We start from the raw sequence: 10,774 nt of genomic DNA, 5'->3' as shown, positions 1-10,774 counted from the left end.
GGATTTCTGTGAGCTCCAGGCTAGTCTAGCTTACATAGTGAGTTCCAGGCCAGCCAGAGCTACATTGTAAGACACTTTTCAAAGCAAAAAAGTTACACTTATAAGGTACATTTATTGACATAGGAAAATGATGGTATATTCACTATAAAAAGTTCATAAATTCATACAGAATAAGACTCCATTTAAAAAAAAAAGATAACTTTTAAGCTAGTAAAATGGCAGACTGATGCTCAGAAGATAATATACAGGGAAAGGGTGGGAAATACCATACTAGCAGGCATTTGAACCCTATGTAGTGCTTTATTAACTTTAAATGTTTTAAGTACTAATGAGAAAAACACAACAGTTACTTAGAGACATTGGATTGTGGGGAAACTGCTTAATTACACCAGCCTGTATATTTTAAGAATGTCTTAACTTCAGAATGGAATTCAAGAAATGTGTTGATGAGAATGGGCGAGGTTATGCCTTTCTTTCCACAGGAAACAAAAAGCTATGGATTCCTTCAAAATTGATAAAGATCAGATTTGACTGGGGGAGATCTCCTGAAAAAATTTGACCACAGACATGAATGAAGAAACCAAGAGACTCTACAAGACAGGTGATGTATATGCTGATCCCTCTACATGAGAACAGTTCTGAGACTAGATGAGATGATAAATCTTATGGCTACAGAGTCCTCATGACTTATTATTACATGCCATCTTTTCATATGGCATGGATGGAGATTTATATTACAGTTTTGTTATGCAGTCCAAATGGACTTCTAAATTTGACAGATGTCTTTTCCTGATCAAATATAGAGCAGAGAATCATCTTTAGCTGATTTGTGCACACCACACATTCAATATTTGTATTTATGCAGATATGTATGTTGCCTTTAAAAGTTTGAATGTTTTCAGAACTAAAGGTCAAGACATCAATGAAGACAGGTAGCCCAGGTAACTCAGCCTCTCAGAATGCCCCCATTGCCATTTCCTCAAAAATCTACATCCAGACAACTTCAGAGTGGCTAGCAGAGATGATCCAGCCTCACAGACTGCTCCAGTCGGGACTTCAGATAAGCCCTGCACTTTCCCATAACACAAGGACTGGACAAAAATTATACAGCCAGCTCTCTCATGACTTGACCATTATCCCAATTTTCTCAGGAACCCCTAAAGATGCCATTGCCCACAGTCAGCAGGAAGCATTTTAAGATCACAATGCCCACATTCCTGAGAGATGGGCTGGATCTCTGGATCTCTTTCTGAAAAGTAAAAGGGGGTGGGGGGGAGGATATAGGAATGATTGGATAAAAGGGTAGATTATTGAATCTACTTTTAAACTAAAAAGCAGCTACTAGTCTCAAATATTTTATGTTGGTATGGGTTTTTATATATTGATACAAATTTAAGGTTATTTGTGTTACAACATACTGTTTATATGTTTCTACCCTTGTTTAAGGTATTATACCTATGCAGCTCATTTAAAATTGTAATGTAAAGTTCTAGTCCTTGAAAACTACTATTACAGACTGTTTAGGATAATTAAGAAATGCAAATTTGTAGTTAGTCACCTATAGCAATCAAACTTAGTCATGTTAGGTATGTTTTCAAGGTTAAACAGGTATATTTTAGATAGACAGATGGTCTTCAAACACTTAAGAGATCTACAGAATGTGGCATTTAAGTTGTTTTAATAACATAAGACTTTTCATGACAGTGAGACATGTCTGCTCCTGGCAGCACCAATCTGCTTCAAAGAAAATGATATGCTATGGAATAATCCTCTTGTACACTATAAAGATTTGTCACTTGAATCCATTTAATAAAATGCTGATTGGCCAATGGCCAGGCTGGAATTATAGGTGGGACAACCAAACTAGGAGAATGATGGAAAAAAGGGCCGAGTCAGAGAGATGCCAGCCAGCCACCCAGGAAGCAAGACTTGCTAGAGGACATAAAGCCACGAGGCATGTGCCAATACATAGATTAATAGAAATATGCTGAATAGATTAATATGCTTAATAGATTAATAGAAATATGTTTAAATATAAGAGTTAGCTAGTAACAAGCCTGAGCTATCAGACAATCATTTATAATTCATATTCAGCCTCTGAGCCGGTTATATGGGACTGGGCAGTTGGGACAGGAAAACTCCATTTACAGTGATGGGTACTGAAGAACCTCCATCTGGAGTTTGCTTTCAAAGTGGCAAAACTAGCCACTGGGCAAGAAACTGCCCTTGCCTCAACTGCTGACAGCATGCTGTCCAACTTGGACAAGAAGGACACAAAAGAAGGTGACTGCCAAACTTTGCCAAGGAAAGGTAGGACAGTCCTTCACAATTCCTGCTTCACAGAAAAGTTTGTCAGATATTCTAGGCCTGAAGTCCGAAGATGGATGCTCCAATATTGCAGAGGAACCTTGGGTAACTGTCTAGGCAACTACCTGTCCCTGTCATTTCTATAATTTTAGAAGGTACTTACTCTGTATTTCCTGTTTATTCAGGTAATATTTATCCTTCTCCAGTATCTGATGGGGCTGAAGAATAAACAGTTATAGTTTTACAGTTTTTCATTTTAGCAAGTTCAGAAAAGAAACTAACAAAAGAGATGTAAAGTTTATAAAAGTTGAGAGACATAAAAGCTTAAGTTGTTTATCTAAGAAAATGTTTTAAGGTCTGAAAAAATATTTTTAGAATAGTAATATAAGTTATGACAGAAAGTTATTTATATGGGTACATATAAAATTTGTATGGTTACATACAAAACTTTGGACTTACTAAGATAGAATAGATAATATAGTACTTTCTCAAAAGTTGCCAAATACTGGACATTGTGAATGTAATTGTTACCTGATAATTGTTCTTATTGTATATAATTTATAGATATTAGAGAAAGAGCCTTTTATTGGACTAAAATGTGGAGATGTTGGGATAATCTTTTTAAATACTGTGAAGATGTATCTCTGTTTAATCTCACCTGCCTAAGGCACCTTCTGATTGATTTAATGAAGAGCTGAACAGCCAATGGCTAGGCAGGGGAGAAAAGGCAAGACTTCTAGGCAGAGATAGGAACTCTGGGAAAGAATCTGAGGTGAGAGATTCAGCAGTTAGACTTGGAGGAAGTGGGATGTATGGTATTGAGGAGAGGTAACAAGCCACAGGCCGAGTGTAAATTAATGTAAGTGGGGTAATTTACATTTTAAGAGCTAGTTGAGAACAAACCTAAGCTGAGGTCAAGCTTTCATAAATAAAAAGTCTTCATGTCATTATTTGGGAGCTGGTGGCCCAAAGACAGACTGGTTCTAGTTCTGTGCATTAAACTCAGGTCACTGGACTTGGTGACAAGCACCTTTATCTACTAAGCTATCTTGCCAGCCTTGTTTTGTTAAATATTTGTGTATATGTATGTGAATACGTGAGTGCAGTGTACATGCAGAAGTCTCTTGGCTGGGCTAGAAACCAACAATGCTCAGCAACCTTCATCTCCAAGCCTCATCACTTTTTGGTAACACTCCCTTGCTACATAAGTGCTGGGACCTAAACTCTGGTTCCTTGTAATTATAGAGTAAATGTTATTAACAAGTAAGCCACCTCTATACTGCCCTACTCCCCCTTTGATTGATACAAAGTCACATGTAGCTCAGGCCAGCCTGCAGTAAATAAGCTTGGAACAATAACAATCTTAAACTTTTCGACTTCCTGCCTCCATCCACTAAGTGCTGAAATTACTAGAAAAATTATAAATTACTTGTATTAAAATATTTTTATTTATATGTATGTCTGTGAAAGTGAATGTGTGTATGTGTTCCTCATGTGTGATCAGATTTTCTTAGAGGCCAGCAGAGAGTATAGGCTCCTTTGGATCTAAAGTTACAGGTTATTGTGAGCTGCTTTATGTGGGTGCTGAGAACTGAACGCAAGTCTTCAGGAAGTGCTCCTCACCTCCGAGACCTCTTTCCAACCCCATGGCACAGTCAGGAGACACCACACTCTTTATTTGAAATGTGAAATGTTAATAGAAAGAACTTTTAGACGCTAGGCACCCATAGTCTCAGCACTCTGGGGATGGAAGATGAGATCCTCAGGTCCAAGCACAGCTGTTAGCACATAGAAAATGATTAACTGTTAAAAAGAATGGATGCTTCAGAGTGTCTCTGTAACAGGTGAACAGCACCAAAAACCATTGCTGTGTTTTGAGCACATTCATCCATACCACCTGTTAGAATAATAATCCTTAATGAAGTGTTGAAAAGTGGACCCTTTAAAAAGTGATAAGCAGTAAGGGCATCTCTCTGCATGAATGCACCCATACCATCTTATGAATGTGTTAGTTATCTCAGTATGGGGGTTTTTGGTCTAGTGTTTTTTGTTTTTTTATCTTTTTTTTTCCTTGTGTAGTTAAGACCATACAAACCTCAGCATTCTTGGGACTACAGGTATGTACCACCAAGACTGTGCCTTGAGTTAGTCTGCATGCTACAGAATATAAAGTGGCATCAGTGATCAAAGCTGGAGTTCACACCCCCTCAAAGAGAGGTTGTCACTGCAAAAAGTCTGCCAGGCATGATGGGATGTTATAGACAGATAAATATGTATGAAAAGTGTAGTGAGGAGTGGACCTCCCCTAAGAATATAACGTTATTGTGTTCCTCTCCCTTGAGTAACAAATGGAGTACCAGAGGCCCAGTAACTACCTGTGACTATAGCTCTGCACCATCACTCAGCACCCTCTGTTGACAAAGCTTAACATTCACCAGCTGGCAAAGGAGAAAGGCTTTCACAAGTCCTGGTCCAGATCCACCATCACAAAAGATAGCAAGGGGAAGCAGACTTGTAGCCAGCCAGAACCTGGTAACTAGCACGTGTTACTAATATTTTTTATATGTCAAATACTTATAGTTTAAAAAAATTCAAAGAATAGTAAGAACAGTTATCATTTCATATTGTTGCAAATGTCTTTAATGACTGGCATAACAACTGTATCTTTGCCTCCTCATTCAATGTTTCGTTGTTACTTTGGTTTAAATACATGAAGAAAATCTGGCCTTTAGTAGATACATGGTTGGAAAAGGACAGAGTATTTGAATAGCCTTTTCAGATTATGGTGGCTAACCAAAAGGTGACAAGTAGTAGGTTTTTTTGTTGTTGTTTTTGGTTTGTTTGTTTTTCAACACAAGGTTTCTCTATGTAGTTTTGGTGCCTGTCCTGGATCTCCCTCTGTAAACCAGGCTGTCCTTGAACTCACAGAGATCCACCTGGCTCTGTCTACAGTGCTGGGATTAAAGGAAGGCATGTGCCACCACCTCTCAGCCGACAAGTAGTAGTTTTAAAAGGATGAATGGTAATGTAGAAATTGAAATATCAATCATATTTTCATACTTAGATACATTACAGTTCTTTGGTTACATCATTTTCTTGATTCTCTGGCTTCATAGGATTTTGAAATTGCTGCCACCTCTCTAAGTCCCAAGATTGCTAAAATTTACAGACATATACCATCACATTCAGCTGTGCTACTGAGTGGATCTTACTTATGCATGATTTAATTATGTAATGCATATTGGAAAAATATTGGTTCACTATCAAAAGCCCATACAGTAGTCCCTTCTTGCCCAAGATCTCTTTTCAGAGGCCTCAGTTGCTTGGAATCAGTTACTCAGAATCAACTGTAACTCAAAGAAATTAAATGGAAAGTTCCAGAAATAATTCTAAGTTTTAAACTGTGCACTACTCTGAGTAGTATGATGAAATCTCTTTTCATCCTGCTCTCCTACCATGCATGTGAATCACCACTTTGTCTAGCATGTCCATACTGTGCATGCTACCTGCCATTAGTCACCACACTGTACATGCCATTAGTCACTTAGCCATCTCAGTTACCAGATGAACTGCGGCAGTACTAAAGTTCTCATGATGAAATAATCTGAATATTGTAGCCTAAGCTACATTGCAAGCCTGTATCACTCCCTGCACTTCAACTAATTGCATAGTTTATCATTTCATCACAAGAAGGTGAATGTGGCGGGTGGGATAAGCAGGTATCAGTTGTTTTTATTTAGCTCCTCTTCAAGAAGATGAATGTGGCAGGTGGGATAAGCAGGTATCAGTTGTTTTTATTTAGCTCCTCTTCAAGAAGATGAATGTGGCAGGTGGGATAAGCAGGTATCAGTTGTTTTTATTTAGCTCCTCTTCTTACTACTCTGACTAGACACCCGCCAGAAACAACTTGGAGGAGGAGAAATGCATTGTTCTAGTGCACAGTTCCAGAGAGTGACAGCCCATCAATGTGGAGAAGGCTCATGTGCCCTGAGTATTTGACAGTGGTCCCTCACGTGTTGGAGACCAGGAAACAGCATGGACTAGCACCAAAGGCATGTACAATCAACCTTCAAGGTCCCACCCTGAGTGGCCTACTTCTGCCCAATGGCCCTTACATCCCAAAGGCTCTGCAACCACAAAAACAGTGGCATAATCCAGAGACCGACTGTTAAACATAGGACCCTGTACAGGAAAGTTTACATTTCAACCGTAATGTAACACAAGATAGTTGAGACACCACATTTTCTTACCTTTTATTATACTGTATTGCTGTAATTGTTCTATTTCAATATTGATTATTGTTGATTTAATTATTATTTATCTCTTATTGTGCCTAATTTACAAATTAAGCTTTATCATCGGTGTCATAGATACATGTTAGTCAGGGATCTCTAAGGGAACAGGACTGAGGTTGGGGAGGGAGAGAATTAAAGGGGTTATTAGAGTGGCTCACAGGCTATGGTCTATTAGCCCAACAATGGATGTCTCCTGACAAAGGCCAAGGACTTGGTAGTCAGGAGACTGGATGTCTCAGCTGTCCCAATCTGGCACTGGAGTCCCTAACAACTCCTAGAGAGCAGCTGGTCTTCAGTCTGCCTTGGATTCCTGAGGAATTAGGTTCTAACACAGAGAAGGGATTCCTCCACAGTGGATGAACTTGCCAGGAGAGTGAGGGCAAGCAGGCCTTCCGTGTCCTTACGTGGGCTGCCAACAGGAAGTATGGTCCAGATTTGGGGTGGATTTTTCCACCAGAAATGATCCAATCAAGAAAATCTTTACAGGTGCTCCCAGCTGCTTGGGTTTCAGTTGATTCCAGATGCAGTCAGGCTGACAACCAAGATTAGCCATCACATGTATGTATTAGGAAAAAAGCACAGTACATATAAGGAATTAGTCCCCACAGGAGCTAGGACCAGATTTCCCAGGAAAAGGGTGTTCTGTGTTTTTTTTATAGCAGCAGCACATCAGCTTTATGTTGGGAAGCTGTTGTATGTACCTTTCCCGGGAAGATGTAAAATTGACACCACCATGTAGTCAGATGTTTTCCTGTGTCTTGCCCGGCCTGTGGTCAAGACAAATCTCTCTCACCAACGGTCCCGCAGCCGCTTATAAAATAATCATCCAGAGGCCTATCTTATCAGTTGTATGGCCTATGGCAGGCTTCTTGCTAGCTAACTCTTTCATCTTAAATTAACCCATTCCTATTAATCTATGTATCACCATCTGTTCCATGGCCTTACCTGTGTCCCATTACATGTTGCTCCTTGGGTGGCAGGCTGGCATCTTCCCCACTCTGCCTTTCTCTCTCCTTGGATTTCCAGCCTGCCTCTAAGCTCCCTTGCCATAGGCCAAAACAGCTTTATTTATTAGCCAATGGGAGCAACACATATTCACAGCATACAGAAAGACATCCCACAGTACCACCACTCCCAGAAAAATAATTAAAATTACAGATGTGTCTTAAGTAAAGTGAACTTATTAAAGGTCATTTACAAAGATGGCTGCGTTTCCCAAAGTCTACTACACTCTCCACACTGCTTCATGAGATTGTAGTGTGCAGCACAACTGAGCAAGCCTGGGCTAACAGTGCCGCCTAGGGTTAAAGCAGTACAGGCGATTACAGGCTCCTATACTTGCGAAACTTACATGCTTATGTAGACTCCATCCTTGCTCTTTTCAGGTGTCCTAGGCAAACACCATCTAACTTTGGCTTGTTTTCCTGCAAGATGGAATTACTTTGGCTAGGATTCGAAGATGCCTGTTACTGTACTGTACCCTTTCCTCTGGCTGTTAGCTTTAATGTTCCCCGTGCACTGAAGGAGCTCTGTGCTCATCGGCTGCTGAGAGTAAAGCACTGAGTCCCGTTTCCATAAGGAGAGATGCATACTTTTTTATAAACACCAATCAAGAGCAATGACTCCAACCACAAGGAATATGAATAAAACCACTCAGCTTTTTCATTGTCAATATCACAAGGGCTAGGCAAATTATTCTCTTTTTCAATTCTTCGATAGTGGACTGTGGAATCCTCACATCATCCCAGAAATTCATACTGCTTTAATTATTATCTTACACAAGACAGTAAGTGCACCAGTCTCCATCTTGCCCAGCCATGTCCGTCTTTAGACGTCTGCTAGAAACTGGCTATGGTGTGCAGGGTGTATCCCAGGAGCACACTCACCCTTAAAATGTCCTATTGAGAGGAGAGACATAAACAGTAACTCCTGAAGTAATAAGGTAGTGGCTACCTCTAAATAAGCCTGTCATTTTCATTTGTACTGTCTTGTCTCTGTATCCATTTTTAGTTGCATATTGTCATAGTTTTGGATGCTGACCTGAATTAGGTACACTGTGTCCCAGTGTTCATTAGCCTATGTGATGTCTACATTAATACTATAGCCTATACATTCACTTACAGGGAATCTTGGCTATCTCTATTGTCAGAGGAGCAACTGGTTGTGTGTGTGTGTGTCTGTGTCTGTGTGTCTCTTGTGGTGTTGTCTCTAGAGAGGGATGCTTCTACCCCATAAGATCATCTGCTTCTGTAGATACAGGGAGCCCTATATATGTGACATATCCTTCTTTCTTTTTTCATTCTTCATTAGTGAACTGCTGTTCCATCTTTAGCATTTTTCATGAACTTACCAAAAGAGCACTGATTTTCCTATCAATTTTATGTCACAGCATACCTGCATAGTTCAAACCCTGCCACACTACTTCTGACACACTGTTAACATGGTTTCATTTTTTCATATAAGAAAACTCTAGGGCTGGAGAGAAGGCTCAGTGGTTAAGAGTGGTTACTTCTCATCTAGAGGAGCCAGCATCTGTGATCCTAGCTCCAGGAGACTTGATGATGCCTCTGGCCTCCAGGCATCTGCACTTGGGTGAGCATGATCATACAGAGACAGATACGGACATATCATTAAAAATGAGTATTTCGGGGTTGGGAATTTAGCCAGTGGTAGAGCGCTTGCCTAGCAAGTACAAGGCCCTGGGTTTGGTCCTCAGCTCTGAAAAAAAAAAATAAAGTATTTCAGAGTTTCTACAATGAAGATATAGTCAAGAGACAGTTCCAGAATAAAAACAGATCTACCAATATTTTAAGCCAAACCACATTTATAACAAAATGAAAACAAACTAAAACCACCAGAGTCCATCCATAGCAAAGCTCTAGATTTTAGGCTGGCATTACTACCATTTAGATTTCTACAAAATCTTTTATACATGTTTTCCTTGTTTCATATGAGATGAAATTTGACATTCCACTGAGAGCTGGCCAAAATAACAAGACTTCAAAACAACCTTGAAGAGTAAACCTATCAGTATAAACAAGAAAATGCAGAAGAGTGACCAAATACACAAAGAACCCCATGAATGTTTAAGTATTAACCCTGTACTTGCATGTCAGGATACAAATGACACCTGCTTCCTTGAAACCTGGGGAGGTGGTGAATCAATACTTTTGCCTGGAGGACTGGGTTGGAAGAGGGGAAAGGAAAAGAGATGAAGAGGTGGAGGGAGGTAGATGCTGGACAAGAAACTTGCCTTTAGGCCAAACAGAAGCAGGCTGGACTCAGCTCTTTGAGTTGCTCTCTTTTAACCATTCTGCCCAGTCAGAGCTCCTGGAGGACAGACACTATTACCTCTGTAAAATAGTCCAACCTCAGATGTCTCAGTCTTCAGGTGGGGCCACACAACTGATCCACAAGTCTCCTACAGGCTAGTCACATACACACTGCTTCCTGGAATCGCAGACCTACCACGTGATTCCTCCTTCCTTCCCCTGAAATCACCTGGGAGTGCTTTGCTCAGATTAAACTTAGTCCTTTGCTTTTAATTTGGCTCAATTTTGCTTCCTGCATTGGCAGAGAAACCTACTACTAGAGATTCAAAAACACTTACCATTTGGTGCCAAAACCCAGGAAAAGTTGGGCCTCCCACACCAGTTGCCAGCCACATGGATGCATTCCCTGCTGGTCCTCTGGCAATGTGGGACGCCACTCTCTCTTCCACCCCACCTTGGCCGCACTATGTTGTTCAAATCTATATGGTCTTTTAATAAAAATCCCAGAGCCGGATATTAGGGTGAAAGCTGAAAGATCGAGAAGCAGAACAGCCAGCCACTAGTTCTAGTCTCAGCCCCCTTCCCCCCACCACACACCCCACCTCTGTTCCAGGTTCATCTACCTGCTCTCCTGCCTTCAAGCCAAGATGACCTTTCACTCAGTCCCTCTCCCAGTTCCCCAGCTGGACTGTTCCTGCTCTTTTCTCTTCCTGGCACACCTTGGCAGGGCCCACCAAAGGTGCCCACTTTGACTTTGCTCACCAGGCTTCCCTGGCATTTGGTCTGGCTGAGCTAAGAGTCTCCCTGCAATAGATACTTTCTCCCTGTTCCTCCCTGCTCTCCCACCCTAAACTGCGTAAATGTGGTTCTTCTGTTTGTTACAATGTGTAAATGAGAACT

The 10,774-nt window shown here is 40.7% G+C and overlaps 1 long non-coding RNA gene across 1 annotated transcript in view; it reads left to right on the top strand.

Annotated features, from left to right (window-relative positions):
- Positions 1-486: 486 nt before the first annotated feature.
- The window catches only part of LOC118594832, a 34,471-nt gene continuing 24,183 nt past the window's right edge, over positions 487-10,774 (top strand). Inside the window, exon 1 of the long non-coding RNA XR_004946416.1 lies at positions 487-601. This is a non-coding gene — a long non-coding RNA (uncharacterized LOC118594832). The remainder of the gene's footprint in view (positions 602-10,774) is intronic.

Source organism: Onychomys torridus, chromosome 13, assembly GCF_903995425.1.
Source record: "Onychomys torridus chromosome 13, mOncTor1.1, whole genome shotgun sequence".
Classification (NCBI taxonomy): domain Eukaryota; kingdom Metazoa; phylum Chordata; class Mammalia; order Rodentia; family Cricetidae; genus Onychomys; species Onychomys torridus.
The sequence above is the reverse complement of the archived record's forward strand: the minus strand, read 5'-3'. Positions and strand labels throughout refer to the sequence as shown.